Here is a 27271-nt window from a genome sequence, read left to right on the forward strand (position 1 = left end):
TATGCAAAACAAAACCAAACTTTGCTAAACTTTTTCGAAAACGAAATGAAGATAAAACAAACAATTTTGAGTGTAAACATGCAGCGTGGTCAGGACATGCCGTCCCGTATTTGTCTATGTGTTTTCATGCTCAATCATGCATTCTTAGCTCAAACCGAAGTTTTTGTAACCCCTAAATTATGTAGCATGGTCAGTAAATCAGGTGTAACACTAAAAGCAGTATATGGCTAGAGTCATTCCAGATTTCTTACATTATTTTTGCAAATCATCGAAAATAAGATTATGGTTACGTTATGTAGGCACAAACTAAAGCGGAATTCTTCTGCGTTTTGTCTGCAGTGAGACAGGGATCCAAAATCAAGTGTTGAACTTCGCGCTCCTTCAGTGCAATGACCCAGTAAGGGAAATATTGAGTTTTTGATATGTTTCATAATTTTAAAAGCTGTAAACCAAATATCCATATGCTCGTAAAATATGATCGTTCTCAGATAATAACACGGAAATTCTCATGTTTCTAAAATTAATTGTTAAAAATATCATGGTTTTCTAATAAAGATTAAAACATGTGTATCCAGTAATAATATTATTTTGAAACACAAGAAGATGTTAGGTTGGATTACAACTTGTAGTTTCTTATATTTACGAGTGAGTTTCAATAGAAGTCTTGTTAATTCGTCGAAACAAATAAGATTGTTTTAAATGCATACGGCAATGATGACTGTTATTATATTACTTCCGAAGCATTGTTTTGTTCAATTCGGGAATGCATGTTTAAAGCAGATTCAGGAAAATTGTATGTTATTGCTGTAAAAAAACCGCTAGTGATGGATATGGAAACCTATTGACCCGACGTTACACACAACACATTTTCCAATTAATTCCATTGCCATGTTATATGCTTCTTAAGTAAACATAGAAGAGTTCTTCAGATTGAACTTAGCCAATAGAGCCAAACGGACAATAAACGTACATTGTTGTAGAGAATCATTCACGAACTCGAACCAATTTTGTGAGAGCTCGTTTAATCATCAAGTGATACATTATTTAACATTGCAAAAAGGTATTTCTTCATTGTAAAGGATCCATGGTCCCACTGCACCCTGTTGTTTTCCTTTATGTACTTAGCTCCCGCTCCCCTTAAATTTGTTTGGGTATTACTGTAGCAAAGTTGGGCAAGCACACTTCCAATGACCAGAAATCTAAGTCAGTAATTGCTACAGTATGACAATCTAAGGTCCAGGATTTGAATCCGGGTTTAGCACCGCTTAATATTACTAACAGTACACTGTTGTTGATTGTATTCCATTAATTTCACCTTTATTGTTCCATTGATACCAATAGCATGTATCGTTAGAGGCGACTTACGCGGAAACCCACTTCAGAATTTGGGAATCGCTTTTGTATCCTCCACTTGGGAACACAAAAGCGACTAAAATAACTCCCTGTCGCCATTGCAATATCTTGGATCTTTATATTTATCTATAGATTTTAGTTCCTAATGCATGGTATGTATTCGTGATAGCACTATACAGCCAGCACTATACAGCCAACATCTGTTTCGCAATATCAAAAGGAGGCAAATACACAATACACCAACATACAACGCTTACGGCACACAAACACATCTGCATGCACACACAACACACATTGAGGAACGTCCTTAAATGACATAAGTTATTGATAGGACGTTTAACCTCTTAACAACGAACTTACAACCCTTACTGTTCTTTTTCGTACACTTCCCAAAGATATGCATGTTTGTTTTTTCAAGTGGTTCATCAAAGCTATGATCATGCCGGGAATCAAATTTTCAATGAATGGTTACAGTTTAAGGATAAGTACGGACATCCTTCAGAAAGAGACAAATATCATTGGTCGGAAGAGCCAAAAGTATGTATTTGATTAACTTTATTGTGAAAAATTAAGTATTTCTATGACCAAGTATGTCAGATAATCGAAACAGAGTTCGAAGACTCTCACATTATTGAACTAAAGGTAAAAGATTCTTTGATCTCTAAAACCTTCTCTTTTTGTCGCAATGATTATGAATATTACAAGATGTCTGTGATATATACCGCGACTCCCTCAAACGTATCCATAAACAACATGTTTCATAACCGAGGTGGTGTTCGTTTGTTGATCTGTTGTAGCATTTTTCTCATAAACAAAACATTCAAAAATCATTAAAAGACCACCAATATTTCATACAGGAGACCAAGAGCCTACAAAAACTTCAGCGTTTTCCCGTGACCTTTCGGATATTGGTAATCCAGTTCTAGAGTCACCATATGTTCGTATTGAATTTGTGGCAAAAGTAAATATAGCCGTACGAGAAACATCACTTCCTGACTGTTTTGAGTTGTGTGTTTCTGGGTTCCCGCCAACAAGACACTTGTCACATCTGTAACAATGTTATGTAACTATTGACTATTCTCATATTACTTCCAGAACATTGTGAAATCACATGCGATCTAATAAGGTCTATTTCAAAATTAATTTGTTTAAATGTTCCATGAAAATAATTTAAAATAACTTCATGTATGTCATATAGATGAAATACAACAGGTTATGCAAAAACTAGATAATAATTAATTAAACCCATAACGCATTGAAGGCTAGATCCCACCGATATCACAACTAGTGCACGTGAATTAATTCGTTTCATGAAAAACAGACTCAATTTTAGTTCAAGCTTCAATTTCTCGGCAACAAACTTGTACATTTAAACATTTCCTTTCTACCATTCCATCATTAATTAATTGCTATCAAGATGTGTGTTGAACTGTTTCGACTAACCACTTTTTACTTGAAACTTTGAGTTGCAAAATGGAAACACCCGACAAATAGTCGTGACAAAAATTATCGTATTTATACAGCACGGAGACGTACATTTATTACTATATATGAATATTCCCTTTTAATATTTTCGACATTAGTTGATTCAATGAATGGATTTCACGCAAGAAGATGTGAAAATGTCAACAGTTCATGCTGAGGATTATTAGATGTGTTACGTATTTTTCAGTACCGTCAATCTTTGTTGACATTTTACTTTGTATATTAGATCTGTTAGATATTGTTGTTCTACTATTAACTTCATTATGGCCACGATTAAGACGTTCTCTGAGCGTTAATGTTATCTAATGATTCGAGTCTCGTGAAGGTAATCCGATGAGTTCAGGCAAGGGTGGTCACGTGAGTACCGTAGGGGGTACTGTACAAAATCTGATCTCGTTTAACCCTTGTGACATTACGCAAGGTTACAAATCAAGTTTCATAATGATAAGTTAAGTGTTATGGAAAGTATTCGAGTGACTAGTGTTCTCTCAAGGGTATACAACTTGATTCCAAATACAACTAATGTAGCGTCGTTTTCATCGTTGAGATATTCCAATCAGCATCACATGCTTACATCTTTGTTTCTGGTGAAATAATGACTTAGAGGTTTGAAAAAGGGGGTATCACACAATAGTGTTACTATACCGACATTTACCACAATTTTGAATTATGTAAACTAATCGGCCAACTGTTGGCGAACGAATTCGGTGCAGCATTGGTATTAGATATTACCTTAAGGAAAGTCAATGTTGGCAGACAGGCCTGGAGGTAAAAATCTTCAGAATTGTGTCTGCTTTACAAATAGGAGTACCAATTTTGGAAAATGAATACGTTTATCGAATGAAATTTGTAGTCAAATCAATCTTATTCTGATGTCACAAGTTCTTATAAATTCTGTTTTGTTTTATAAATATGAGCGTATCCGGGAACTTTATTGCCTGCTTTATGCACTTTAAGGGTCCCTACAGCACTGCTGTTACTATGAAACGTTGTTTGTCGCGATGGCAATGCTTTTAATAGAGAATTAAAATATTTCGCGTTTGGGAACATATGGGTTGTAAATTTATCACAATAAATAATAAAGATGAAATAAAAAACAACATATACAACAAAGTTCTGAGAGTGAAAAATGCAACGTGGCCAGACGGCAAACCCTAGATCTCCGATGACAATAGGGTTGCTCTACCTGATTTGCGGTATTAACTCCGGGTCAAATTACAGTTTAATCTTAAACGAAATTAAGGAGGAGGTTACTACATGAATGAATCTTTTAGGATGAACTCGCTGGTGATTTGGCAGATTCAGATACAATGTAGTTTTCAGGTGATGAACAGTTATGTTTCGTTTTTTAAGCTTGAAGTGTGTTTGGGATCAAAGCTCCCTTACGTAAAAAGTCTGAGCGACGTTAACTATTGACAAGTGAAAGAGCTAATGTATGTTAGCTCGACCAGGGTAGATTACTTAGTTCGCGTTTAGATGAGAACGTATTGATGGACTCGGCCACTTTCGTGTCTGCGGCCACGTACAGTGGACAAACAAATGACACCACTTCAGCAGGCTCTTGCCGTTGATTGAGTAGTATGTCATCAGTGTGTAAACTTCGCCAGGTAAACAGATATCCCAGGTAAACAGATAGGCCAGGGAAACGGCAATGTGGAGACCAAACAGGTCAACCCCGGACACGATCATCTCCAGTTTTAATTAGCAACCAGGTCATACCCGAACAGGATCATCTCCAGTTTTAATTAATCCGTTAACAATATTGTCATTGTGAGTTTGGTTTGGTATTTGTGTTGCATGTCTTATTAACATCTATGGTCATTTAAAGACATGACTTGTCTTGGTGGTTGAGGGAAGCCAGTATACTAGGAGAGAAACCGACGACCTGTGACCATTACCTGGCGACTAACCCACGAAGGCCTCGAACCCGAGACCTAGTGGTGGAAGGCTAGTGATCAAAGACGAAAACATTTCTTAACATAACGTAATATAAGCATAAAATAACACATCATATTTAAACATGAAAAATACACCAAATGGCAATTATGACATTATTGCAATTTCAGTATAAAACTGATAAACCATCCTTATACGAAGTCACAGCATGGTTTTCCTTAACCAATTCATTATTTGTTACAACGTATCTGATGAGAAAAACTTCTCTCTTTTTCATTTGATATTAAAAGTTTGTATACGTTAACTATTTTTGAACCCCTTGGCCACCTCCATTCCTTCAGATAAGCTAACAATAAAAGAGATAGCAATGTACCTGTTACAGTGGGAAGGATATGAGCACGTTAATACTAAATTGATTGAATCCAGTATCTGACTGACAGAAATATTGTAAAATGATGTATTGATATCACATATGAACCTTTAACATCTTTGACAGCTTCATATGTCGAAATTTATCTGTAGTTTGTAAAAAATGTAATCATCTGACTACGAAAAAATATATTACAAAACACAATTAAAACGCGACGATTGTAATTTCGCATTCACTATTTTGTTTTTTTCCTTTGATACTAACATACTATCCTCCAATGATGCATGCTGTTATTGATCCGCCAATAAAGGATCTGTTAAAGGAGTGAGATTGTTCTCGATATCCTGTTAACTGAAATATTCTCCCGAAAAGTAAGTTGAATTCGTTTTAATGTTCGTGATACTAACTAAATTATAATTTAGTAACTACTTTGATTGACTTTTCACTTTGTCTTCACTATTTTCATGTATTGTCTGTTTGTCCAGATGTATCTCCCGGTTGTCATGCTTCGTCTTTCGACTAAGTATTTGTTCTTGTTTTTTTTGTTTTTGTTTCACCTGTTAAGGGGTTTTCACGTTCCGGCAACAGCTACGACCATACGAAGGCGTGTCGTGGGAAATCGCCGGACAGAATGAGTAAGAAAGTAAAAAAGGACAAATATAGCTCAGAAATGCCACAAAGAGGGCAGCAAATCAATTTCATTTTTATCATTGTCCTATAGCAGAATTAAACCCGAGAATCCAATGAGGCCCTATCACATTTGTCGCCCCTTACGTACATGAAGTGGGAGATAGCAGGCCGTGTGTATCAAGGTAGTGGTAAAGTTGTCAAGGTTTTGAATTAGAAACTAAATCAGTGCTATTTTTTCGCTTGTTACGCTGGATATCGAATTCTAGGTTATTGTATTTACTAAACACAATAAGAGATATTTTGAGTATTTCATATCTCAAAAGTGTGTCCTTTAGTTATATAATTAGACGAACTTGGATTAACATGAATAAAATATTCCTAAAAAGGAAGTCGTATAAATAATCCACGTCTTGCTTAAAACAGCTATTTAGATTATGATATATAAACATCTACAAATTAATGTCTTTTTAGACATACTTGAAATGTAGGTAACACATCCGCAAAAATTGAAGAGATAAAATCAAAATGAAGTTCGTTTATATATTTGTTTTATTAAATTCAGTGCATTTCATTTGTTTGACTGGATTCTAAAGTGATTGTCGTGATGAAATTTATATTAAAATAGAACATTTAAAATTGCTGGTCAATCACATGCTCTGCTGCTGCTGCTGCTGACAATCTGTTAAGTCACATTACCGGCTGATACTTGCGATCTGTTGAAGCTCTGCTGAAGGTTTTACCCCCAATGTATTACCCGCAATCGAGGATGTTTCTTCTCGTCTAGCATTCCTTATAGAAAAGTACTGCAAACCTTCGATATAATGCCTCTCATTCCTTTTCCAATCGCTTTTACTGCAAACATATTTCGACGTTCCTCAGTTTATCGCCAAACCCCTAACATCAAAATTTCTCTCAGTGAATGTTGGCGGGATAAAAAGGTCTTACAGCAATTTTTCTCTTATAATGAAATCAAATCAAAATCATAACCGGCTCGTACGTAAACACTGTTGGTCGTTATAGTACTGTGTTTTTCCTTCTCCTAATCTGTATATAACAAAATAAGACAAATATTTATTCACGCTTATTTTAAATGCAATGCAAAACGGATCATTTTTGAGAATGTGTTGTCAAGAGAAAGTGGTAATATAAATTTTATTTGTTTTACAACAATAAAATGAATGGATCGGATTTTACGTGTTGAGATGTTCTATCATGATGTTCTATCATAATATACTGTACATGTCATCTAAACCTCATGGAGTTTTTATTCCTGTTGTGCTGACCTTAAATATATCATGGCAATCGATATGTGTCCTATCAAGTGTTTTTGATGCAAAATGTCGGTTCACGTGTACTTCTATATGTCTGAGTGCTACCGATAAGTGATACCGAGTCGTTCGTGACGTCTTCAGCCTGCTTATATTCCCACTTTACTTTTGTTTCTGTCTCGGTTATCAACAAGAATACCAACCCTACACTTTGATATGCCTGACATATGACATCATTAATCAACGCCAGTCAATCCCGATGGGGGTCTCTCTCTCATCACAGATCTGCGACAGATACCAGTGTTCCGCCTTGATTCGTATCTTGGGAAAACTAGCATCTACGATTAGTTATCGTGGCGATTACCTTCTGAAATTTTACGTCGGAAATGCATGAAAGGGGATCACCTTCATAATTCTATGTGTCTAGGTTAAATTATTATTCATCCTAATTAATTTTAAAATATGGAAACAGATGTTAGCTACACTGCGGTTTACATCCGTCTATGTATGTATGTGTTGTGTCCAGATTGTCTAGGATATGTATACAAAATTGAAATAAAATATCCAATACAACCTTTATGAATGTTAATATTTCAATAAAAAATAAAGTTGAATCAATTCGGAATTCCTTATAAACCGTACAGGTGTAAATGGTCTCTTGTATTTATTACATAGCGTAAAACGGGTTATTTACATGGTCTTAATATTTCGCGAATTGACACAAAATTACATTTAAACAGATAATAATTTTGCGATCTAGACATGTGATGGAACCAATTTTCTGTTTGTTTTAAACTGTCAAATGGTATAATAAATAGGCTTTGTTTCAGCACATTGAGGAACAACAAATTCCTATTGATTACTGTTTGAGTATATTAATCGTCATTGTAACCACATGTTTGACAAAACGCTTATAAAGTTCACTATCCAGGCTCATTTTTTACGCTTTTCAAATTATTCTGCGTATCATAGTTTCGCGATCATGTTACTGACCCCAAAAAATTGCGAAAATGTTACCCCCGAGGAAATATCCTGCGATACAGTATCAGCATTTTGGGAGAACAGGTACTCCTTTATTTATCAGCTTATGTTGAGTATGCTGCTCTGTACAATATGTCTCAGAAACGGAAAATTATTCAACGGAATCAATTTAAAGCTCATGTACACTGCTATGATATATTATAGTCTCTAATGCTAACATTTTAACTTTTTAGTGGTAATCACATACAAAGGTGCGTGGAGTTCTGAATCCTAGAAGGTAATTATTTTCGTCCGTGGTTTTTTTCAACAACTAATGACGTTTTGAATAAAGCTAACGCCGAACTCTGTGACGTTTATTACATAGTCACGAATCTATTTAATTAAAACCATCTTCGTTCATTTGTAGGCTCATAGACTATATACAACTTTCCTTATTTGAGTTGACATCGCGCATTATTAATCTATAATAACAGTAAGTCATGTAAAATGTGGATAATATCTTGAAATTAAGTTGTGTCGTTATCTTTACTGTTATTGATAATTTTGCTTTTTATTGCGTAATGCATTCGTCGTGAGCATTATTTGGTTTTGATGTCCTATCAACAATGAGTACACACTGTTTGTTGAAACAATACGATTATATTAGTTCTTATTTCTTCGCCATTCGAAATGCATGCTTCGAGGCGAGAACTAGGCATTTATCAAGTTTTAACCGTTACAACACACGAAATAAATCTGTTTTGATGTACATTGATCATATATTATTATAACAAAACATCGCTATTTTTGAATGAAAATGTACTAACCAAATATATATATAGTTCAAAAACATGTTTAAAGCAAAAGACAGTGTTCCGAATTTTGACGAAACGGTCAACAGCACAGGTAGTTGAAGTGCTCAAATGGTGGTGTGCGTAGTAGTAGTTGTTGTAGTAATAGCCCAATCTACATCTTACCCACATTGTCTTCCTTCCGGCCGACATGTCGCGTCAAAACGGCTCAGGTGTCCGCGTAATCAAGAGTCGTGCTTTTACCTGATTAGCCTGCATGTCTTTATAATTAGAATCTCGTGAACTCTGTATGACCAAAGGCCGGTTACAAGATACAAGATACAAGAAATTTTATTTAACGTCGTATATAGGTAAACAAGGATAATTAGCTCTTGAGAGCTATTATTGCAACAAACATATGTAAAAATAACAATAACATATTTTATTACAAGTAAAGGGAGATAATCACATATATTAATAAAAAAAAATCCAGTAGTAATCATCACAAAAAATGAAAGTAGAACATACCCAGGTTTCTAAGTGATTGGGAGTCCCCTACCTACAAAGGCCCCCGGGATATATATATATAAAAATAGTGTTAATATATGAAAAGCATTAAATGTGATCACAGATAAGTAGTATTCAGAATAGGTAAATAAAAGACATAGTTAATAGTGAATGAATACTTGTATATCACACAAGAATTACTTAGGACTTAGGATTAAAACACTATGAAGTGGAATATACATACAACGCTAATATAGCAGAGAATAAAAATTGACAGAATATACACTATTATAGTATGAATTAAAAATGATACCGAAATCAATTAACAAAATTTATCAAGTTTTGTAAAAAAAATGTATTTTAGAATATATGGAATTAAAATACAAATGAAATGCAGCAAAAATATAGAATAGAATTAAAACATATAAGAAATGAGATAAGACAATAAAAGTATCACACAATCCAAAATGTCAGGTGGCAGAGGTAACCAGGGCAAAGTATGCAGTATCACACTTTGCAGATATTGCAAAGGCAGATGGGGCCATCCCAGGAATGGACCAGCCTCCTGAATCAAAGTTCACACCTAAAAGTTTGACAACACTGTCAGGAACATTATCTATTTCGCCAATACTACCGAACGTTTCCCTATACAAATGGCCTGGAATTTATCAGGGTTTGCTTTCATCTGGTTTAATTGAAACCAGTCTATTACATTTTGACAGTCATTTTCAATATTATGTTTTAAAGCATCTAGGTCTTTATTTGATTCATTGACAGTGTTGTCGTCTGCATAATTATATAATTTACAGGATGTCACATATAAAAAATATATCATTTACAAATACATTAAAAAGCAAGGGTCCTAAAATAGAACCCTGGGGTACCCCCTTTAGAACTTGCAGCCAGTCACCGCATTTGGAGCCAATTTTTATCTGCTGCATCCTGCTGCTCAGGTAGCTGGATACCAGGTTAACTGAGGCTTTGCTCAGGTCATAGGCCTCCAGCTTCCCGACCAACAAGTTATAAGGAAGACAGTCAAAAGCCTTTGATAGGTCCATCAGTATGGCAGCGACATACTCATGGTTGTCCAGGGCTCTACGCTAATTCTCAACAAGTCGCAACAGGGTGGATTGACACTCAAATCCTGGCCGGAAGGCTGCAAGGAAAGGATGAAAAACATTACTAAAAAAGGCAGTCAGTTGATCACACATGGTTCTTTCAAAAAAATTCGATATACAAGGTAAAATGCTTGAGTCTTGCAACGGAACTCTGATCTACCAAAACAGTGGTTAATCATGTCGCTCAGAGGCACACTGATGTCAGTACAACAGGCTCTAAGGAGTTTTGAAGATATGCCATCGATACCAGTGGCCTCTTTTCAACCACGAAAGGAGAGACATGATTAAAACAAAACTTTGACTGATCATTATTGTGTGCCCGTATCTCTTTTAAAATAGTTTCATCAGAAGAATCTTCTGTAACAATATCAGAAGCAACATTTACATAAAAATTGTTAAAAACATTGCTGACCTCTGTTTGATCACTAATAATGGCCTCATTTTCCTTTAAAATTACATGTTATACATTGTAATAATGACACTGTTGACAATGGAACTGCTATGTCACAGACCTTCCACAAGTTGGCAGATGTATGAGCGCTGGGTGTTATTATTTGTTGTCACTCACACTGTAAGGCACTATTTACATGTTTCCGTACAATGTACAATATATATTTTGTTTTCAAACGAATGAACGAGAAAAAGGAATATCGCAATTTGTTTGCGGTAAGTAATGTTCCTGTACTTAACTTAGTTTCCATTTATTAATTTAAATAATGTATTATGTGTACGGTGTAACTAAATATGTGCATGATAAAGAATTGTTTTACTCGTTATAGATTTACAAGAGAAAATGACTAAAAAGAAAAGAAGTAGTTTGTTTTGATAACTTAATAATCCAAAGCAAGAGTTATATTTCAATCACCTCATTGGAGGAAATATACTTGTTCTTCAGTTTATCGCCAAACCCCTTTATAACGCCAAATTTTATCAGGACAAATGATGGCAATATAACGCGGTTGACTGTACACTTGCCATTGGTAACACTTGTTGGTGGTTTTACGCACCACCCGGTACGGCATTTGGATTTTCAACTTGTTGCCAGCCCCCCTATAGCTTCATCGTTGAGTCATAAAAGGATGGGTATTGGGTGGTGTAATTCATTTTTTAAAAACTCTTTCTTTTAATCATGTATGTGTGTGTGTTTAAGTCACCTTTCAATTAGTTCATGCAATAATGCTTTTTGATTTTCAGAATAGGATAGAAAGTAAGAAAACGGAAAGCGCTTTGTGATGTGAACTAAGTGGTAACTAGTAACTTCGTTGAAGTGGATGTAATACTGATATAACACGCACTCCTGTGCTATTGATCCGGGGGAAATTGATGTCTATTTTACAGTGTCAAAAAGGCAATTAATGCAAATAGCTTCGAGATGAGGACGGAAACATGTAATAACAGTAATTATAACGATGACTTTACCTTTTCTCCGTGAATATTCTGATTATATTTTTAATATGAAAATCTAGGTTGAATTTGGGTTCACAGATGCATGTATATAGCCGAACATCTCCAGTATTGCGTTATTAATGTGTAGGAGGTGAGCTGTCCACCATTAACTACCGCAGCCAACACCTCATTAGATATAAAATATACTCTGAACCGTTATTCAATCATTTCTCATGAAAAATATTGGTTTGACTTAAATGTTTCAAAAGACTTATCGGGGATTATATATTTATATTAAAACGTGTTTGAAGCCGAGGTCGATTCTCCCAAATGTCCCATAGCTATAGCATATCATATTGTTCCTTACCAAAGATCGCATATATATATATATATATATATACAAAGTCACTGAAAATACAACTTTTTCGGAATATAACATATATTCACCATAGAACACATTGACAATACAACTTATACATATCTATCTGACGAATCCTATTTAGCGAATGGATATGATTAACTCGCGCTAAAGCCATCTAGAAATGCACGCGTAATGCACTGATACAATATGGGAAATGCATCTATGAGAAACCAGCAATAGGTCCTGCATTATACACTCTGTAGTAATATTCAATATGTTTCACGGAAATATTGATATGAAATAATGCAGGAAGTTGAAAAACATGATGCCACATTACCACAGATGAAAAATGACGATAAATGTTCGAAACTCGTTTTTGTCTTAATTATACGTTTTACACAGTGGTTAACTTCCGATCACTTCTGGCCAAAAAAAGGAGTCATAGTGGTTCAATACAACATCTTGTGTTATTACTTTTTGTCATACAAAACCTTTGTTTTGCAAGGCCTCAAAACAGGCTGTACCACTATAGCAAGATCCACCAGGTATGGCATCAGTGCAATTCGATACTGCTACACCATTACTCACTAAATCAGCATTAAATGTGTATTTGAGTGTTAACTGACGGCACTGCTCGGATGCTGGTGGAAACCAAAACAAAAAAAGCCATCGTAGCATTTCAAAGCGATTCATTTTCTTTCACATTAACCGTAATTTTAGCGGATAACTGCATCTGTTTTCAAACTACTTCATTAATCAACTTGCTCAACAACAGATGGCACGATCAATAAATAGTGTCCGTTTCACCACGTCAGTTTTAATATACAAAACGAAGAGATGTATACAATTTACCCAGTGGTACACTGGAGTCTTTTAGTATAAATCCATTGTAACAAGGAATACGTGGGTACGCGAAAACAGAAATACCGGTTGAGACTGTACGCATTTTGAATAATATATCTAAATTGACATAAGAAGGATAATCGGGTTTTGCTGTTTTATTCGAGGAGTGGTCGTTACAAAGGGTAAAGTAAACAGTTGGTTTTACTTTCGAATCGATGGTGCTTACACCTGTCGGTCGTCTGCTACAATGTAACACCACGTCATACAAATACACAGATCACGTGACTTATTCAAGTACTTGTAGAATAGCCAATGTCATGATTTCTCAGCTTAGTAATATCACGGAACCACGCATTCGAAGTTTACTTAACACCGTGTTTTCCGACTACGCGCTTTTCTTCGTGAAAAATATATCTAGAAGTTTTACTAAACAAACCGCAATAGCAGACGACCGTCGGTCCAAATGAAAAAAATGTCCATCTTTCTTCCTTTTTTTAAAACTTTTTTTTTACTGCAGCTTAAAGATTAGTTGGAACAAAGTATTTTCTTTGGTTATTTGCAATTTTGAGAATCTGCATATCAAAAAATCCGTTTGAACATTTGAGAAAAAGGATATTTTCATCACTATCACTCTTTCTGGGATCAAGAACATAATGAGAATCACATTTGACCTACTTGACCATGTCATACACTGTATGTAATTATTGTGTAATATTGAGTAGGGGATATTTAAAGGATAATAAGATCCACTGAAGTGATATATATAATGCCAAAAGTTGCATTATTTTACATGATAACATTTTGGATAATAGCATTGTGTAAAATAACATCATACGGGCTTGGAGTGACGTCGCATTACGTAACTTCCTCGTACTTGTATCATGACGTCACGGCTGACCTTGTTACTGGTTAGGATAAATCCGATATAGAGCTAAAGATAATCGGTCAGAAGTTACATTCAATTTTGCTTTTTTTATATAACATTTTGCACCGAAGCAGATCATGTATAAACATACATGTACATACAATATATTTGGAATGCATTGTAATCACTCATTAATCGTTTGTTAATCTCTTATACTTATGAAATACAGATTAAGGAGGGTAATACAAAGTACATAGTGTTCCAATTTCTTTTTTCGCCGTATAATGCAGTGAACTTTTAATAATTTCAATACATATTAAATCTGCATCAAATCTTTAATTAAGATGAGTATACTCATATAAATCGATGGGTGTAAATAAATCGGAAGGCGGGTTACGGACTGGGCAGAGAGGAATTTAGAAAGGTGAAGTGGATGTTTCGACGTAGGAAATGAAATGGGCAGTAGTTACGGACAGCAGAAACCAAGAGTGACTGCATTAATTACATATACCTCCTCTAGATAAAAAGCAAAAAACCAAATACAGAAATACCTGTAAAACTCAAAGTTGATAAAATTAGGTCAAATATTTTGAAAATATCTTTACTTGGAGACCCTTAAAAACATAAGACCAGATATCTCCAAAGGGTAGGCGTCTTCTGCTTCATTTATGACATCCGTTAGATTACGACTAACCTTTTCCGTTCTCTCGACTAATTCAATCACCTTCCTACCAGAAACCAATTTGCGCATTCAACTGTTTCCAAATCCTGCAGTCCATATACAGTTTTGACTACAATGCCACATTTCATTGACAATAAACTTCTCCGTCATCTAGCGTATCAACAGCTCATCTGGCATTCACCTCTCCCCTTTTCAAAGCATTCCCCATTGTTTATCTTCATCATGTCCATCACCTTACCAAACGTATACTCCTGGGACAACAAGTAGATTCTCGGATCATTAACCAACAGGTAATAAGAAATTGAAATCAATATATCTTCCAATTAACAATATACAACTTATTTCACTCATAAATAGTACATTTCTAATATCGACTGACCATTATAATGTTCTCTCTGCGATTTTGTTTCATTTCAATGTTTTGTATCCACTATGTTCTTAATATAACAATTACTGGAATACTGGCACATGTTTCACGAACGTTTCCCAAAAAATAATTTCTTCAACATTTTTGTCTTGCATATGAAAACATAGGTTAGATGACTCCTATATTTGTTCTTAGCTCTGATAATGAAGTTAAGGAATTTGCTTAATCTAAGTAACGTTCGTAAAACTTTGGCCAGGAAACAACTATCGCTATTTACAACATAAGTGCTGGTACATCACTTTAGTTACTACATACATGTACGACATGTACAACTGTCGATAATCGATCATTTCCTTGTCATGTACTTTACAGTTGTTAGTTAATAACGTAACATTACAGTCGTTGGTAATTTGTTCGGTCGTAAAATTACAATTGTTGGTTAAGTATTCGGTGGTTACATAACAACTGTTGGTAAATTGTTCGGTCGTAATATTTAAACTCTAGTTAACATACCGAAGACCTTGAACATTGTAGTTGTTATTACATTATTGACGTTAATCATTTAGAATAATCGCCACAACCTGTTAACCTGTTGTCCGTATAATATGACCGGGCGAAATACTGTAATAGATGCCTTCGGCTCGGTAATTCAGTGAAGACAAACTCTTAAGTAGGAATCAGATCTACGCTATCGCACGAAGGCAATTACCCAAACATACCACCTGCGGCACACATACACATATTCACCCTGCCGGCATTACACACATGATGGCAAGTCCTAAAATGATATTAGCTACTGATAGAAAGTTAACAACAAACCCCATACATAAACGATACATTACAAGTTTTGGTGATCTATAGTTATTACAATGTCTTAGGTCGTACCATTACATTTGTCGGCAGCCTTGTTTGTAATTAAATTGCGGTAATTTATAATTTCTTTGGTTTCTGAATAATAGCTTGTATCCCTTTAATCGATAATTTTACAATTGTTTGCAATCCCTATGGGGATAACGTAACAATTCCTGGAAATCGTTTGTGTTTTTGGGAATAGTTGCTGTATTACATTTGTTGACAACGCCTGGTCATTGTTTTAACATTATTAGCAATATTTTTTATCATTTCATTACAAGAAGGTTATCACTTTGGTATCTGAATTGCAATCATCATTTTCTATCTTTATGGCAGCTGCATTATATTTTTCATGTCTTTGTCGATATATTGAAATTTCTGTTATTAGTCGTTAAATTACACTTGTGAATATTATCGTATACTCTTTGGTTTACTTAAACATTATCGGTAATTTCGATGGTCGTTTTTTGTTTTGTTCGTTAGGTCATTTTTTGTACGATTCTTCCGCGATCAAGTCTCTTGTATGTACTTGCATGGTATATGGCTGATTTGATATAAACTGCAACGTGATTGGTTAACGCTGTTCGTTAGAATCAGTATCTGTGTCTATGTATGCACCGTAAATTTGATTGATTTATAGATTCTGACAACATTGAAGTAAAATAACATGGATGTTGACGTAATTGTCGAAGGCAGGATGATTCGCAGCCATCTTCGTGCAGACTAATAACTCAGCATTTGAGGATGTCCTTGGATTCGATGGAATTCACTATACATCCAGATTAAGGTGCTCGCGTTAAGTTTGCAAGAGGTAATAAATCACTGCTATGCTTCATAATGGCGCCGTCACTCGTCAACACTTCTAAAATACAATATATTTTATAGAAGACTAAAGGGGGTTAGATACTGCATAGACAATACTGTCAAAATGTAAATAATGTAAACTAAGGTAATGCCAATACTTTCCAAATCATTAAACCTCAAAGTGGTAGTGGACACACTGCATATCAACGGATACCAATAATTCAATAAACTGCCGCTCTGCATGCGTCAGCTTTATAACCCATATTAAGTATGCATTTGCAACCCGGAAACATCATCAATTAAAACGAATATAATTGAAATATCACATTGTTTTATTGAACATAATAAACCATAGTGTAAACAAAGGAATACGGATGACGGACATTGTACTCCCGTAATTGTCCTTATTACAATCCATTTCATTACATTTTATCACATATTATCCATACGATGATTACAACACTGATGTAGCTGTTTAAACCAACCGTTTACCCAGTAACAGTTTTAGAACCCTAATTTGCTAGAGCTCTATATCTCGAGTAAAATGCTTTCCTTTTTATGGTCATCATCATGATCTCATTGCCACATAAATCGGTGGTTGTGATATTGATTCGTGTTCAGTATCCCAGATTTTACTTTGAAGAAGTGACATTATTTCGATTTGACCAGGATTTACATGGCAGGTGTCATCGATAAAACAGAAGACGCTTACTTTCGGAACATCTTGTTTCTTTTCCTCGTACACTTACATTACAACTTCGTTGCTAGACATAATAATGATAATGAAAATGAAATCTACATATTTATCTAAATGTGTCTTCGAGTTAACTCGACATGATCAGTACAGGAAGTACGGTAATTGACCTCTAGAACTCTCCGGGACATAATAGCTCCGATCCAAGGATTTGATTTACACTAATTGCAGATTTCAGAATAAAATAATTTACCTCCCAAGGACGTAACATGTTTTACACCGCCTACGGTTTCTGCACCGGGTGACATGTTGGTTTTACTAATGCATGTCTTATTTTACAAATGAACTAGGTTTCCTGTTAAAACGTCATTTTGAATAATACTTAAAAATACCAGAGACAATTTTATCTAACCAATATAATCAGATTGATACTGCCGGGTTATGTTCACATGCAAGGTATCCTCAAAACAGATTAACAAAAGGCCTGATGCAATAAAGAAAATACCAAAACGATTAAAATTCAACATGAACTAAATCTTCAAAATTCGGATCGTTATACTGTCTACACTAACCTTCTCGTTAGTTTCTCAATTGCATGGCACTGTACAGTGCAAGCCTGCATTTATGCATTTGCATCTTTCTCATTATCATTGTCATTGCTTGCGGTTTAATCGTCCTTATTGGTTTCTTTTTTTGAATGAGTTCCTGAATTACCATCAAAAAACCTCCTATGAAATCAGAATCCTGTGCCTGTTAATGCTATGTTTGAAGACTCGGTTCGCAAGTAAAACACGGTCACCATGTGCTGACGGATTAGCCTATGTCGCTTTGTCTTCACGCGTCAACAATCTTTGTGTCTGTCGTTAAAGGATCCCAGTCTATTTCAACTGTGTGTTTTCGTATATGGAGTTACCACCCTTCATTTTGTTACTTTGTTTCCATGTAGCTTAATCGGTTAGAGATAGTATGAACATCTGAAGTAAGGTTCGAATCTCTGTCTAGCCCGGATTTTTTTTCGCTCAGAACACTGTAGTTGATTATATTTTGTTTATTCAATCTTTATTGTTTTTATAAAGGTCCTACAAGTATGCTTTCCCTTTTCAGATATAATTTTTCCTAAGCTTTAGTCATGCAGTCAAAACAGTTTCAAATGTGAAGTTTATGTTTTGACAGTGGTTCGTTGATCCTTAAATTGTCCTCTCAGAAGATTACCGTGCCAGACAGCTGTAAATTTAAATGGGTTGTTTGTGGTATTTGTAAGGATGACCTATGTTAGCGTTCTATCAAGGTTGAACTGACGTCCCTACACTATATCTAATATCCTTTCAACACCAGTCGCTTAATTTCTACCATCCGTGATAAAACTGTTGCGTATTGTAAGCGACACTTTTGCACAATAGTGATATTTGTAGCATTACTTGCTCCAATGAGTTGAAAATGGTAATTAAACTTGCGCTGTAACGTTACCAACTCCGTTGTTATCGCAACAAAAGTTAAATCGTGACATTTCTGTAAGGGGTCACCAGGAAATACGTGGTTAATGTCCCCGTAATGTCCATTCCGTAACGGAAATCGATCCGAATTTCCAAAGGGTCCAAAACTCATATTTTTTTAAAGGATGGACAGTTATGACCACATTGACACCAATATTCATATAATTAGTGCATCAAAGATATTGTTTTGCCAACTCCCGCACTCAATTTTATCAATAATGATATTTCTATTGCATTATTGCTATAAGTTGTATAAAATGATAATACATAAGTTGTTGAAGTATTGTACGGCCATTATCTGTCTTATTTCCATTCGTTGTGGGCCAATTTGCTTATAAGCCTAATGATTCTGCTCATTTTCTGTCAACATATAAAATGCGACTTTTTTGTGAGTTCTGTTTTATTTTCACAGCTCATACAATATTATGTTTGCACAATATTTGGCCCTTTCACTCAAAGAACGCAACAAGCCGGTCAAGCTTAACATCTTTACTTATGTAATTATGATCGCCATTTTGAAAATTGCAGCTTTCTTTCATTTCGACTAGATGAGTTTATTATATTATCACAATGGACAACATCTATTTTCTACTAATAAACCTATTCGGGCTTTATTGATTTTGATGTGTACTCTGTTGTTCGCATATCTGATATTCCATACATTCGGTCGGTTCTGAAAAGAGTAATATAAAAAAAGATAGTATACACCACAGCTCTCCATCTATCAACCGCTCACTCATTACAGCTACAATCAAAACTCAGTTATGGGAGATTTACATACGATAATCAAGGATAGCAATACAGAGCATTTAACTTTATTTGTGTCGGTTCATGATATAATCGTCAGAACGTGACTTGCTTACTCCTATATTTTTGTCGAGTTCTAGACTGATAATGCAAATAAATTGTGCATGTGTCTTCTTTATAACTATTAGAATTCAGAACAAATATATTATCATCACGTTTACTGTTAAAAACAATTGCTTCAAATGCATACAATGTATACAATTTCAGTATTTTTTAGTTTTTACGAAAACATCATTATATATTTCAAAGCATGTTGTTCAGTTTATATAATCAGTACATATACCATAAATGACGTTAAGTTAAAAAAAGCACAAACAAGATAGCGTTACGTTTTAGGGATGAGTGAAGTTTCCATTGTCAGCTTCACCAACTTCAATATGTATGTTGAACGAAGGGACGAAATGACTTCAAAACAATTAACATTTCCATGAGCAATGTTTCCAATGTCTCTTCTGTCCATCTAGATGACATCATCATCATCAATCATCATCATCAGCAGCAGCAGCAGCAGCAGCAGCAGCCTGATCATCATTCCACTCATCATCGCATCTATACATAATCGTGGTCGATTGTATTACTTGGCGTTCTGAATGTGTCTTTTGCGTTTATTAGTGCTGCCGTTATTAATTAAACTTATACTAACTTTTAATAACGTTCGAAGTACAACAAAAAAACAGAATTCGAAAAACGATGTCTTTGGTTTTGGTTTAAAGAGAACTAGCGTATTCCGCTCTGCTATATACATGTATTAAAGATAAAATAGTATCGTATAGCGAACTGTTTAAAACCATAATACTGACACTTTCTACTTTCAAAACCTGATTGGTTAAGCTTACAATACGGTTTGACCTGGGGGGCTACATACTTATCACTGGGGTGCTTTGAGATAAACAACCACCTAGACCTCACACACGCCTTTTTCATGAAGATACTATCAGACACGTGGAATTATCTATGCAAAAAGTTCACAGAGAACTGCGTCGTACTTCAAAAATGTGTATGGAAATGTGAAGGTCACTTAGATCATTTATAAGTCTGGATTTGACGCATATGTTTAATAAAATGAGTTATGAAAAATCTCTATCCACAGCTTTCCCGTTGCCTGTCAATCATTTACGTATTACACTTACAGTCTTCTACATGTACTTATCGGTTTACACTAAAACACTGCTTATTACTTCATGTTAAATAACGGTATTGTACCATTATTTGATGTGAATGTGCGTAATGGGGGCCATCTTCATCCAAATAATGGCAATAATCGAGCTATATGTTCATATGTATATTTGCTTTATGAACTGTATAACATGAAATATTCGTAAGTATATTTCTTTGTTGTTTGAGGCCATTTAGATCGTATTTTTTAACAAACGTTCATGGATACACCATACGGACCCTGGACCGTTTTTCTTTATCAAGTTTCCGTTGCGTTTGCGTTGCGTTTTCGTAAAGAATTACATCGTCATGTACAGAAGAGAATGGCACATCGAATTATTCTGCTCATGATTAAAAAACTTATTTAATATCGTGTTTTAAACAAAACAACGTTAGCTCAGTTATTTTTACAACGATAAAAATGACACATAATAAAACACAGCAAAATATAATGACCACAGCATGCATCACAATCACAGATTGCAAATTAAAAGCATTAATCGCTAAAGGTCAAGCAAATATAAATTTCATGCAGCATTCAATACCATACGGAGAGACATGAGTCGAATAAACATATACATGTATGGCCAATATAGCAAAGAAAAATGCATTGCATGCGTTAAAATAATATAAGGAGATGTAGACCAACAAAATAATAAACAAATGCCGACAAGGCCCCGGGGTCAGTGGACAAAGTGTTGTAGTATGTTTCTGAAATAAGCTTGTGCTATCCTATCCATAAAACACAAAACATGTTATTCTTCAGAGTTCTTTTATCATGGTAACAAAAGAGAATGAGTAGATTAGATTAGCGACAAAGAACCTTTATGTTGGTGATTTGTATACCTGTATTAATTAGTATTAACTTCATAAGAAGTTTTATAGGGGTGAAATTGAGACTTTTATGTACAACACTAGATGGACTTACCGGCGAGCCACGGTGGTTACTGTCTTGCTAGGTGGTTGTAGTGTCGAAAGATAACAAACGTTTCAATACAAGTTATGCCTAAATGCTTGTATAATCAGACTCTCATTAATAAAACTTACAAGCCTTTGATGTTTCGTTCGGGGGAAACACATTTAAAAGTTGAACACATTCACGTTAACTGTTGTCAACACAATTGCCTTAAACATATATCATATGTGAAATGTGAAGCTACTTTCAACGCCCACGCATATACCAACTTGTGTCATTTGAAAAAAGAGCAATGCTCCTTTGTAATTGAGATACAATAAATGTCTATGTACTACATGGCACTATTGCTTAATTGTAAAAAAGTATTAATGACAACCATTTTATGCCCACGGAAAATGAAAATTGGGAAAAAAATAAACATTTCGTTGTTCCACAATCTGTTTGCACTAATTTGAAAATGTTTTGCAAAGGATACACAATTATTTAGGTACATGTATTTATATAGCACAAACTATTTATAATAATCCTTAGATATACGGTATCGGTAGTCAGTACGTTGTTTCGAGTTTTACATCTCTCTGACACATACATTGTACATGTACATGTATCTGTTTTAACGCAAACGCCATGGGATGCATAAAACAGGGACGTAGAAGGTAAGCGTTATGACTAGACACGAAGCTATTGTTGGTCTAATCAATGTCTCCTTACTAAAGGACAACGGAACAAGAAGAATAATTCAGCAGTGATAGACCTTCCCTTGTGGACTATAGACGACGACATTGAAGAAGGCCCGCATCTGTGGCATGCTTACGTAAATCTGTAGCGGTTTGTTTACAATATAATTGACGTCATCGTGAGTTATGTAAACAACGGAACACAAAACAGGAAAAAATACAAAAAGGAAGTAAAGGTAAAACCTGTGTCCAAAGGAATATTAGGTCAGTAGGTTTCGTTTATCTCTTTATCAAAACATTGCATGTTCGGGGAAATAACTGGCCTGCTCTGTCCCACTACATATTTTATAAGTTGTTACAGGCGACTTATTTGGGACCCCTACATAATCGGGTGTTTTCTTCTTTGCTTTCTGCTTTGGGCAAGTTGGTGAAACTTAAGTTGATCTGCTGTCGCCATCGCACCACTTCGAATTTGCTTTTCTCATTTCCATAATCTTCCGTTTTTGCGGTTTCACCCTAAGCCCTTGTCAAGATATGGTAATTGCTGTTCCAAAACGTTATAACACAAACGAAGAAACAAAAGTAAACGAAATCTCTTTTAGACACACACAAAAACAATTTATCACGTTATGTTTATTGAATTGATGATGTGTAAACTTTGGCTGTTTCACTTCACAAATGAATTTCTTCGTGTACAGTTAATACGTGTGAAAGATTAAGGCAACACATATTTGCTTTTAACATGGCTGCTTTTATTAATGGAGCACTGTTATTATTTTGATTAATATAACTGAAGCACAAATATTCGATTTAAAACGCATGTTTATTTGTAAAAAGTTGTATTTCTTGAAAACTTACATCTTTATTGTCATGTGATTCTATTCTCGACTTTATTGAATTTTCTAATTTTGTTTGTTACGTGTTTTTGTCGAAAACATCAAAATAGAAATCCTGTTTGTTAATCCTTCATCAATTAATGATAGAACTGATTACGTAAGCCATGACGTCTCGATACTGACAATTACTCGCCCAACATTTCCATCTTCTGTTTAGTACCAACGTGTTCCTAATCATCAATATCCTGAATGCAATCAACTGATTACGTATTGCACGTGTTTATTTGGATCGTCAAACGTTCGTATCACGACTTGACGTAAAACGCACGTGCGGTATGTCAAATTACCTAACCAATCAATTAGAATCAAATAAAGATATAGAATAAAAAGGCTTGAGGACGAAGCTAACGTGGGTTTGGGCTGGACACTCTGAGTGGTAAGTTAGCCGATATGACGTACATAGAAATGTTCAATTAACCAACCTGCACGTAAAAACAAATACTATACAATTATGGACTTCAGGTGAGGTCTATCCCTGATTTACGGACCTGCTCTGAACAATATTCACAGAGGCCGAAGGCCGAGGTGAATATTGTTCAGATCAGGTTCGTAAATCAGGGATAGACCGAAGCTGAAGTCCACAATTGTTTTATTATACTACATGTTACAATGAGATTTTCTTTTTTGTTTTTTGTCGTAAACAAATGGATGGCATGGACCATTTTGGAATCACAAAGTGAAGGACTTCAAATACAAAATAACATACACAAAAATTGAATTTCACATTCAATTCATGTGATATTAAATTTTAAGGAAATATTATTCGCACAATTGACATTATAAAATTCACATAGTTCAGAATTTGATGAGATAATTAATTTGTAGTTGAATTCAGTAGTGTGATTGGTAACAGAATTACAATGTCTGGGAACTTACCTAGACCTATTTTTAGTAGCGGTTTGTAACACTTTTCTATTTATAGGTCGAGGTCTGTAACACTTTTCTATTCATAGAATGAGGTCTGTAACATATTTACAGACTCGTCACATGACGTCGCTCCTCTAATCAAGGCTGGGAATTAGCACCAGTCATATAATAATCATATATTAAAAACAAATAGTACCTGTTGTAATGACAAACACTACCTGTTGTTATGACAAATATTACTTGTTGTAATGACAAATACTACCTTTTGTAATGACAAATACTACCTGTTGTAACGACAAATACTACCTGTTGTAATGACATATACCACCTGTCGTAATGACAAACACTACGTGCTCGTGTTCAATTATTTTACAGTAAGAATCAGAAATGTTTTATTTGTACCAGTTGTAAGACATTACTTTTACCCACAATATAACTGTATGTACTATATGAAATCACCAACGGCTTCATTCACACCATTATAATTTCAAACAAATGTCATGACAATTATGTAAATTTGTTACCTGCTTGATTCATCAATTGTTCAACACTAGCTACATGAATGAAGTATAAGGTACAACAGAACAAATACGGTAATAGGGGAGGGGTTAATGGATTGGTATGCGGTGGAAACAAGGAATGAATAATATATCAGTATGCATGTGATCATCAGATTGCTATATTGCAATGAGTATGTCGAACACGATTCTGTATAATATAACTATATAATAGTAGAGGAATTGTTCAAATGAACAATAAAGAGCTTGAACTTGGAACTTGAAAAAGATCAAGAATCGATAGTCACAATACCTAGTTTAATAAGTATATCGTTGCCGGTGTTTAATTCATCAACTTACTGGCGATACATAAATTAGTAGTCATAGGAAACACGAGATTGCCCCCTCAAAAAAATGGCCTCTTCGCCATTTTGGGAGGCAGTTCGTTTAACAAATATGAAATCAAACGTCAAGATACGAAAACAAATCTGTTGTTTTGAACGAAAAAAAAGGACAGAAGTGCATTTTTTAAAGATTGATGAAATTCTGCGACACAGTCTCGATCAAACGTATTTTCATAGATGCGCGTGTTTCAGACCTTAACTGTTTATTAAATTGAATCTCAATCGTTTCCACGTTACGGACTTAGTGGGGCCAGACCACTGAGGTAGTGCTGGTAAAATAACAGTGTCCATTTCCTCTAACGCGTCAGGGAGCCATAGGGCTGTAAGCTTGGAACCTTTACCGTCACCAAGTTAAAGTCATCAGTGGCGTTGAGACAAAAAATGTATTTTTCTTGACGCACTTATTAACGGATTCTGGTTGATGATTGATTTAAACTAGTGATTAAGGGATTCCATTTGATAAGTAACTTAAACTATTAAGTAGTTGTCTTTGATAAATTACTTAAACTAGTGATAAAAGGATTCTGTTTATACGTCACCGATACGCATACGTAATAAACTATTTAAGTATGTATTTAATTAATGCAATATGTGTTAAAAAGTTATATTCAAAATGTTTACACTTTTTTTCATGTGTGACAACTTTCGGTATTCTTCATGGTTTACGTGCTTTACGTGACAGGTAAGTGTGTGAGAGGGCTGCGTGGGATTGCCTCGCTCTCACCAGCAGACGACAGTCGACACGGGAAACGCCTTGCGGCTGCGCAAGGTAGATCGCGAGAGAATCCAATTGATTACGACATCTTGTCAATAAAATTTGATGAAATGAAATCGCGAGAGAAATATGTCTTTGGCTGTGTAGAATATGCTCAGCACCAGCAAACATCTCCTGACTCTCCCACTATCAAAGACAGGTGTGTCGAGGAAGTTTTTACTATTTATATTATACGCGATAAATGTTTCGCTGTCAATAAGAAATTAGCTGTAATAAGGAAACACTTCCGCGCTGTATTCCCATGTACATAATTTAAATCAGTCCAATTGCCGAATTTGTCCGGCCGTTTAGAATTTAATTGATATCTAACTCTCAATTGAGCTAACAGCCTAGTTATCTTGTTATGTTTTCATTGCCGCCTTGCTAATTAAACTACCACCGCAAACGAAGTTTAGGGAAACAATTGCCCATCTGTATCAATGGGTGCAAGTGGAATAGCTTCGACTAACAGTCACATTCCACGTAAAACATTCCGCAAAAAAACTTTCCTCCTAAAACCTCACACTCCCCTCGTTTAACTTCAGATACACTCCCCATTTAAAGCACTTCACAGACCCATTTCCATCGTAAAATTTAACCGGTAAACTTCCTTCAACTCCCCTTTCGCGTACGCCGCGAAACAAGTACTTATGTACGAGATAACCGGGGAAATTGGCCAGTTGTGGGGGTGTCGGACGACATCCAGGTGTTTTACGAACGTGTTCATTTTCTCAGCGCCGTATGTAATTCTCGACACCACGCCCATTTTGTAGGTCTGTCTTGCGATGCCCGGTCCAAAATAATTGTCGTTATCTCCTCTTTGAGGTTCAACACGCCTCCTGAAAGATGGTATATCAAACCTAACTTTCAACCCCCTGATAAGTCATATTCAACGACCACAATTAATGATAAGCACATATAATATGTCATTTGAATATAATGATCTCGCACATTAGTCATCAAAATGGTATATAGCCTGGCTAACGCAGTCACTAACCAGGTATTATATAATAGGATAGATGATGGACGCAGGCGATTACTTGCATCTATGTCCATATCATATAATATAACAATTTTAATTTAGAATTCACTCACGTTGTTAGATTTAAAGCTAGCTAGGTTTTTAGATTTAAGTTCAAGATGGTTCCAATTATTGTCCAAACTAATTTCAAATTTTTACAATCTGTACTTGTTGTAGCCTTTATGACCGCCTGGGTAAGACTGTTTTATATATCGACAGTTTTGTAGCCAACGGATTGTTTTTTTATATCTGATTTACAGTGTTTGTTTATTTATTTTTTGTGTATGCCCTCTTGATCTAAATGTTGAATCTTGATCAAAGACGTCCGCAATGACGTTGTTGTCGTGAACATTGTTTGCCCATGTATAAGTTTCGTTGCCTTTCGCTGTACCTTTTCAATTGTTTCAATGTCTTTAACTTTGTTTGGGTTCCATACACTTGCCGTGTATTCCTGGTGCGGACAGACCAGCGCTTTGGAAAGCTGTTTTAAAGTTACTTTATTCAAATATACACATGGTCTTCTAATAAGCCCCAAAATGTTGTGTGCTTTGT

This window comes from Mizuhopecten yessoensis, unplaced genomic scaffold (assembly GCF_002113885.1).
Source record: "Mizuhopecten yessoensis strain PY_sf001 unplaced genomic scaffold, ASM211388v2 scaffold2087, whole genome shotgun sequence".
NCBI lineage: Eukaryota > Metazoa > Mollusca > Bivalvia > Pectinida > Pectinidae > Mizuhopecten > Mizuhopecten yessoensis.